This window comes from Eublepharis macularius, chromosome 2, assembly GCF_028583425.1.
Source record: "Eublepharis macularius isolate TG4126 chromosome 2, MPM_Emac_v1.0, whole genome shotgun sequence".
NCBI lineage: Eukaryota > Metazoa > Chordata > Lepidosauria > Squamata > Eublepharidae > Eublepharis > Eublepharis macularius.
This window is the reverse complement of record NC_072791.1, coordinates 148,899,804-148,908,777: the sequence shown is the minus strand read 5'-3', so window position 1 is coordinate 148,908,777 and position 8,974 is coordinate 148,899,804. Positions and strand designations below refer to the sequence as shown.

The window sequence follows — 8,974 nt, the reverse complement described above, 5'->3', positions numbered from 1 at the left end:
ATGAATTTTCGAGGGTAATCTTTCATATAGCACATGCAGACTCTTATAATAGGTGGACGATTTTTTAACTACTTAAGTAACAAATATGACTACACATAATAAGCAAAACAATTTAACGCAAAACAATTTCCTATTGAGTCAGTGGCAGCGCAGATTTATTACGTTAGAGGAAAGCTAACTAACGATTGGATACCAGGTTTGTCAATCTTAGCCTCGGCCTACAAATAAGAACTCTCAACACCCGAACGCAAAGAAATAATGCACATTAAAAGGAAGGTGTTTTGCGCATGTTCATTGTATATTCTTCCACCCCTCCCATTTCTTTAATCCGTTGGTACTCGTTCTTTCCGAACTGCGAGACGCGCTGTATACGCATGCGCATTGAGATGCCTTCCTGCTGTTGCTTCTGCGCCTCTTTTCACCTCAATCACGATTCGTCGAAGTGTGGCCCCTCCCCCTTTACGTGAACGAATAGTTTTTCCTCATTGAACCGATCCGTTTTTGTGCACGGCTGCGGGAGCGCGACTACAGTTCTGAACGTGAGAAGAGAGGGAGGGAGGGCGCGTGGGAGGAGCGAGAGTGCGGGGGAGCGCGCCGGCGGGCGGCGACCTGACCAACCGGCGAGGTCCGGCGCGACTCTGGGAGCGCGCGTGCGCGTGCCTTACCTCCCCGCTGGTGTTGCTGCTTCTCCTCAGTGCTTGGGCCGTGCGAACGAGTTCCTTGTCGCAAGGGGAGGGAATCCGCTCCGGCAGCGACGGCAAAAGCTGAGGGGGACGGCGCTGCGCTGGCTGGTGAGTATCGGGCTAGGGGCTAAAGGGGAGGCGAAGGTCCATCCCTTCCCCCAGGTGAGATGACCGTAGGTACGGGGGTCGGAGTGGAGGCGCTGCGGGCCCAACGGCAGCCTGCCCTTTCCCGGGTAACATTGTGCGGAGGCGGCAGGGAAGGAAGCAGAAAAGTGGCCGCGGTGACCGCGCTCTCCCTGCGCTTCTCTGCCTCTTTTCATCCTTCCCCCTTTCCTGTTGTGGACGGGTCGTGAGAGTAACTTCCACCTCGCCCACCCCTTAGGGCCCTCCGCATGTGTGAGACACCCGCCCCCCCTCCTTTTTGCACCGTCTCGGGGTCAGTCCCAGCCCTCGAGGCTTTAAACTTTGAGTTGCAAAGTGTCTCTTATGGTTGCCGTGCCATAAGCAGTTTGTCCCACCACAAGACCTAAAAGTGGGCAATTTACTTTCCCCAATTCATTCTTTTCTTGCCTCCCCACCCGTCTTTTTTGTATGACGAAACCGGCCGTTTGGCAAGGCGATTCTCGAAGAGTAGCTTGTGCCTGCTTCTGCGGCTGTGATTATAGTTGTGGATCAGGCTTAGAGGTATGTGGTGATGATTGGCGTCGTCTAGGAACTTAAATGAAAGTGGAGAAAACTAGGTTTCTGTTTCTGACTGTGTGACTACAACCTTCACTCTAAAATGCTGATAGCCTTGCTTATCTTTATGATGATGTAGATAATCCTCAGCAAAACAACTTGAAATGTGTGGTTAAAAAGCAAAGAGATTAAGGATTTAAAAGTGTTTGTAGGTCAGCATACTTAAATTAATTGGCTAGCACTTTTATACTAAATCTTACATGCACACTTGACTCTTGTTAAGCTTCCTACTTTTCAGTTCAACTGCATTAATCTGGGGAAGAAAAAGAAGAGAAAATTAGTTGGTCATATTTAATACACAGCAGCATGTATACACCGTGTTTTCAACCAAGGAAGTTTATTAAGCAGAACTACACAAGTGCTACTTTGTTCTACTTTTTGGAAACTAAATCTTTTCTAGTGTGCAAAGACACTTTGATAATGGATGGAGCAGGAGATGTGCATATGTCTCTCTTCTTGCCCTAACTTCTGAACAAGCTTCTAAATAAGAGAACAAGAGTTGAAGTGGCTATACATCCTTTTGAGGGCCACTTTTAGGTCTTAATTCAATCCCTTTATCAATTTTTTTAACACAGTTTTCAATTTTTCTGTGTGCCCTACATCTGTCTGTTAACACTTCCTCTTTTTCTTTTTACATATGGCGAGGTCTCTCTGCAACTCCACCTGTTACTCCTTTTATCTCAGTTTTTTTCCCTGTATCTCCATCCCTTAACCCCTCTCCTTTCCCTTCTTTCTCTATATCCCATACTACTATTTTTATGTCTGCACTATGTGGTGTTTATACTAGAAACCTTACCCCTGTACTGCTAGAGTAGCAGGAAGAGCTCTAGCCCAGATGGGAGGTGTGGATGCTGCACTTGCACATGCATTGTCCTTTGTATAAATAGTGCCCACATTGTCATAGTTAGGAGCTATGTTGTGGGCCCTTCTCATCTGCATTACTCCAACAACATTAGAAGGAACTTCAGTCGACCGTAACTGCCTCTGTAGGCCTAAGTTAAAAGTTGATTGGGTTTGTTAAGTTGTCCTAGTTTGTGCCTAGCACCAAAAATTAGCTTAGTTTGCAAAATAAGGGAAAGTACTAAAAAACGTCTCACATCTGGAATAAAATTGTCAGTTTTTAAGGGGATCCAAGAATCTTGCTTACTTTTGCTGCAATGAACTAACACAGCTACCCCTGTGGAATAATTTGTTAATATCGATACAACAAACTTCTGTGTTTGAATGTTTGCAGTTTCTACCATGTTTAAAACCCACTAATGGCTGGTGAGATCAAGTGTCTTCTATCTGCTTCATGGTCAAAGAGAATTAAACAGTTACTTTCTGTGTTGCTTGTTTTACTCAAGCTTATTATGTAAACTGCATATGTAACTAGAGTTGCCAACTGGTCTGGAGAAAAATGTCCTTCTCCTTTAACAGAATATTGTGGAAATAGGTGGCTGAAGCTTTTAATGGCTAGATGGAGCATACATATCACCCCCATTCTGCAGTCACTCCATTGGTTTCCCATCAGTTACTGGGCTCAATTCAAGGTCATAACTGTCACATTCAAAGCCCTTCATGGCCTTCACCCCTCATATCTGTGCAACCACCTCTCCTGCTGTGTTCCACTGCTGTAGCTTCTCTCATGCGGACAGGGTGTTCTGCAGATATCACCTTGTAGTTGGGCAAAATCAACAGCTGTCTGCACACATGCCTTTTCTGTGGAAGCCCCCACCTTATGGAATGGCCTATCTAAGGAGGTCAGGAAAGCTCCCACTCTTCTGGCTTTCTGGAAACTATGCAAGACTAAATTATTCAGGAGGGCTTTCTTTTTAGATTATAGGGCTGTGTCATAAGAAGTAGGCAAGCGAAATGCATTGGCAAGGGCCGGGACTATGCTCTGCTCTATTGAGTACTAGCAGATATGCACCTACTAGGGAGTTTCCACATCCCTGTTATTTAGTTATGCTTGGTTTCAGAAAGATTTCATCTCTGTGTTTGGGTATATGCTTGTTTTTCAAATTTTGTACTACCATAACCTATTGTATCTCTTTCACTGAATGTCCTAACTGCTGTTCATTATTGTACCTTGATCAGCGAATGTCCAAGCTGTTGATTATGTTGTATTTTCACTTGCACTATGTAATCCGCTTTGGATCTCAGTGAGAAATGCGGACTATAAATAAATAATAATTCAAAAGTAACATAACCTGGTAAATAACATCCCTCTATTAAAGAGACAGGACATTTTACTCCAGTCTTGTTGGTAATCTTAATCATTATATTTGTGGATTTATACATGATGTACTAGAATAAATATGTACAACATGAGACTTGCCCTGTTTTGGAATTGTGTAGCATTGGTCTTTTTTTTGTTAGTTGGACTAGCAAATATATATGTATTTTTGTTTTAAGTATTTGTTCCACCTTATTTACTTGGCCAACAGTGCAGTTGCAATTTGCAGAACCCAAAACATAGACAGTTAAATAAAATAATGCACATATTTAAAAACACAATCAAATCTGCTGGTACAGTTTACCCTCCACCAAATTCTCTCTGAAATGTAACTGCCTTACACACTTTCCTAAATGCAACCAGGGAAAGTTCCTTCCATAGCTATTCTGGACCTATTACAAAGAGAGCCTGAGACCTAGTTGTTTTTGTATGGACATTCTAGGAGAGGGCATCACAGTGAGACATTTTCAAAGACAATTCTATCTAGAATACATTACAGTAGTCCAATCTTGAGGTTGTGGTGTGGATCAGGTTGTGGTGTGGATCAGTGTGGTTATGTCCAGAGAATATAAATAACCAGCCAGCTTGTGAGCAAGATTTAATTGAAAGAAGGCATTTTTGACAACAAGGCTGATTTGTTTATTGTATTGTCAGTATAGTGGGGGAAGGTGCCATCAAGTTGCAGCTTAGTTATGGGAACCTCATAGGGTTTTCAAGGTAAGAGACATTCAGAGCTGGTTTGTCACTGTTGCCTCTACCTAATGACCCTGGACCTCCTTGTTGGTACCGCTTCTAAGTACTAATCAGAGCAGACCTTGATTAGCTTCAGAGATCTGATGAGATCGGGCTCGCCTGGCCCATCCAGATCAGGGCATTGTCAATGTAAAATCATAGAAATGGATTATAGTTTGTGTAAAGGAAGCATATTCTGCAAATGGTATGTTTAGGAGAACCTATTTCACTTCAAGATAGCAGTTACAGATATTTGGTGATAAGCTTTTGAGGAGGGGGTTGCTGCAGAAACCATATGTTACTTTAAGAGAAACTTGTTCTTTCAGTGGGGAAGAAAATGACACCTGTACAAACCAAGACATAAGAGAAAAATGTGGGGATATGACAGGAAAAAGATGATGAAATACGGAAAAGAGGATGAGAATATTTTTTTTAAGAGTAAGCAGACTTGATGGTGATTTGGCGTGGGCCTTCAGTCTTTGCTTACTGTGATTAATAGGATACTTAATGAGTGAGGGAGGTGAGGTTGACAAGTAAACAAACCTTTTGAATTTGGACAAGCAGCACATGGGCATTTGCTTCCTCCCCTTTGTGTGGGTTGAGGACAACTGTTGTTGCCCCCCCCCCCTTTTATACTGTACATTCCCAAATTTTATGGAAATATATTAGATTACTGTCTAAACAGTTCATTCAGCTTTAAAGAAACTTCATTGAGATTTTGCAATACTTGTATTCACATATTGGTTAAAAATTCAATACTGCCAAAACTATAATATATGTATGCAGTTTTTCACAAAAGACTGTCTTTCTAGCGTAGCAGCTTGAGGGGGGTGCATGCTGCTCAGAGTAGCTTGAAAGTTGTTCCAGGTGACACTCATGCTACTGTTTCTGTTCTTCCTAGAGAACATGTGATACTGATTGATATCCTTAGTAGGACTTTGAGAATGGGGAGGAGCTAGTCTTTGAGGTTATTGGTTGCTGATATGTTTTGGAGAAAGAAGTTTGGTATTCTTCAGGATGACTATTCTAGGAGTATAAACTATTCTAGAATAAGGAAAGTATGAATCTGCAGAGGGGGAAGAAATTTAACATCAGCAGTGCAATTATTGAATAAAAATTGTGAAGGCAAACTGTAGATTGAATTTAGGTATGTGGGTAGATTGATGGTAGTACTCTGGTTCACCATAGAGAGAGAGACAGAGTGCACATGCACATGTTAGTGAAAGTATAAATTTGGAAATTGGCTGTGCCTTGAGTAAAACAGAATGGTTCTGCAGATAGTAGAGATATGAATGCTTGCAAAAATATTCCCCCAAGAACTGTAAAAAGAATTTTTGAAAGAAGAATTGCAAATTTTGACAAGCAGTGAATAAACTAGAGAGCAGAGTCCTAAGGAATGCTGTCACGGTAGATGGGAACAATCCTGGAGTTTGGAAAGATGAAACACAACTGCATAGTCAATAAGAACCATCTTAATAGGAAAACTGGAGAGAGGGCCAAGGAGGGGGAGAGGATGCGTCTGTTGATATGGGTAGCCTTTAAAAAGTGCTAAGTGTGGTAGCTGAGTTGAAAGGTGTTGAGGTGAACAGGAGAACATGTTCATGTGCTTGTTTAAAGGAAGGTGATGGCTTGTGGGAAGTGTGTGGGTTGAAAGACTTTTTTTTGCTTTAAATTCTTCATAGAGAAGAGTGGGAAAAGATAAGGGAGAGATAAGATGAGAGGAGAGGCTGGAAACAAGAGTGTTGGAATCAGATTGGAAGAAGAGATTGTAGAATAATGAAATGTGAGCTCTGGTAGAGCTCATGTAGACCATAAGGTAAATCTCAAAATAATAGGGTGACCATTGAGGACCAGCTGCAGGCAGTTCTTAACTGAATAGGAGCTACATGCTGCCAATAACATTTAAAAGCAATTACTCTGAATACCTGTTCATACATGTGTAACATTTGTGCACTAGCAGCCCTTGGTTTAAGCATACATGAATGTGACAGATGATTACGCTTACTAGGTGAGAGCCTACATTTTAAATAAGGATAAAATCCAACATAATTACTTGGAATAAAAATTGTCAATCTAGTGAATTTTGGTATTGTGGATAGAAAAATATTGCCATTTAATAGGGTAGGGAAATAATAAATGTGAGAGTATTTTTATATGCCAACAATCGTATTTACCACTTGCTAGGAAATAGAGTTGCCAGGTCCAGGTTGGGAAACTCCTGGAGATTTGGGGGGTGGGGGGTGAAGCCTGGAAAGGGTGGAGTTTGGGGTGGGGCAAGGCTCTTTTGGCTCTTGAGGAGCCTCAGTGGGGTGTAATTCCATAGAGTTCACTCGTCAGAGCAGCCATTTTCTCCAGGGGAACTGGTCTCTGTTGCCTGGAGATCAGTTGTAATTCCAGGAGATCTGGAAGTTACATGATGGAGTTACATGATGGTGTGATGAGTAGGGGATATGTCTGTTACAGCATTTCTTGAAGGCTTTTTCTTCCCTGACATCCATGCTGATTTTTTTAAGCAGAATAATTAGCCCTGTGTATTTTTGTCAGTTTTCCTTTCATATAGTACATTAAGAAATATAACCACGTATATGCTTATTATTTTCACTCAGCTGTTTTTGTGTAAACGGTTAACAATTTTAAAGAAGATTTGATGTCCACAGTGAGAGGATTTTTAGATACAATAATGATAGTGCTTTGGGACAATTGGTCATAGAACCAACAGTGAGAGGCAACTAGTTTATGCCTGGATTGCCAGATAATGAATTGCAGGAGCAGATTGTTAAAGATGGAAAATGAAAAAAAAATCTTTAGGAGGTAACCAGCCAGAGAAGCAGTTGATCCATTATAGATATAAGAGTAGTAGTGAAGGAAGATGGGTATTTGTGGATTAAGTGCATTCTTTGCAGAGACACTAAATATATTCTTTTGTCTTCAGTGCAAAAACATCTTAAAGAGAAGGTTAACATGAACTGGCTTGAATTTCTGTTAGACAGAAACGTAGGGTATAAATTGAGCCTAAATAAAATAATTTTGTTCATAGTGCATCTGAAGAACTAGTCAAGTGTGACAAAAACCAAGACTTTAGATCCCCTTTACACTGTAAAAAGTCACTGGAGCCAGAGCATTCACCTAAAAATTTACACTGTAAAAAGTCAGAGTATTCACCTCCAAATTCAGTTAATCTGTAGATTGTTGATCTTTTAAGTAAAATAAACAGCACTATAATACTCTTGTTAATGCGGCACTAACTTTTTAAATACGGGTGCAATTGCATGCCTGTTAGTTTCTAACTCCTAAGCATCAATAGCTTTTAGAAATAATTAAGGCTCCAACAAGCATGTATTTATATTTATTTACAGTATTTATGGTCGACTTCTCCATGTAACTCAGAGCAGAAAGATGAGGGTGATCCAGTAGACATTATTTATTTTAACAAATCCCTTTGTCAAAGGCTCCTAAATTTTTTTAGCGGTCATAGGATTAGAGGTCACTATATTTATGGATTATAAATGATTTAAACAGGAAGCAGAGGTTCAGGCTAGATGGGCATATTTTGCAGCAGACTCCCCAAACTATCATGTGCTATTAGATGTGGATCTTTCTTACCTTCCTACAACTGCTGCCTGTGAGCCATGAAAAGGCAATGCCAGAAGCTGGAGACCTACATAGTCAAATAACCAGGCAACATGGGCAGCTGTAGCAGGGGAGAGCACGTGAAATCAGCTATTTGTGCCTTGGATACCTCCTATTCTCTCCTCAGATCCCACCTATGGCTTCTAAAAAAAAGGGGGGGAGCCCTAACAGGTTTGGTGTGCTGCCACAAGAGGGTGGACTCTGCTCCTGCCTCTCCATCAAGCTGTTTTCCCATGCAAAAACAGTACTGGGGTTGGGAATTACTTCCCTTTTTTCACTACTTCACATGCATAAATACTCCACATGGAGCAGTGAAAATGGGAAAATAACTCCTGCCAGTGCTGTTCTTGTATGGGAAAATGGGTTTGGGGGAGGCAGATATGGAGTCCTTTCCCTCAGGGCAACATTTTGAGCTTGTTTGGGCTCTTTTTTTTTTTTTTTTATAAAAAGAAGCCATTTTCTCCAGCTGCTGTGTAGCTGTGGGGAACACTAGTTGGCTCTGTGGCAAATGCATAAAACAAGTATTGTCTAGTTTGGCTCTCTGACTTCTCAATTGGCTGGAGGGATAGTATTGCCACTGCATTCTCATGGCAAGTCTTAGGTTTGGCTGCTGCCATTGCAAAACTGTCTGACCTTGACAGTAAAATGCTGATTGATTGGGAAGTGCCCTTGAACTGTGACACGAATTGTGCAGGTTCCCAGTGCTTTCTGTAGAGGACCACTCCTTGGTAGCTTGGATCCTTTGGCCCACTGTTTTTTATGGAATAGCAGGACTATGGTGTCCCATGTCCTCCTGCCCCACTCTTTTTGGGGGAGAGAGTCTCTGGGTCTTCATGCACCCTTGGATGTCTGTCACAGGGTGATGAAGCCAACCATCAAATGTCAGGGAGTGAGGTTATGAATAATTCTGATAGTAGGTCTTCATCATTTCAGGCAGAAGCTCTGTTTAATGTGATGTCTTTTAAAATGTACA

The 8,974-nt window shown here is 41.6% G+C and overlaps 1 protein-coding gene across 1 annotated transcript in view; it reads left to right on the top strand.

Moving 5' to 3' along the window:
* Positions 1 to 527: 527 nt before the first annotated feature.
* ZDHHC5 (zinc finger DHHC-type palmitoyltransferase 5) overlaps positions 528 to 8,974 on the top strand; it is a 93,799-nt gene continuing 85,352 nt past the window's right edge. The window contains exon 1 of the mRNA XM_054971517.1: positions 528 to 791. The gene's annotated coding sequence lies outside the window, so the exon portion shown is untranslated. The remainder of the gene's footprint in view (positions 792 to 8,974) is intronic.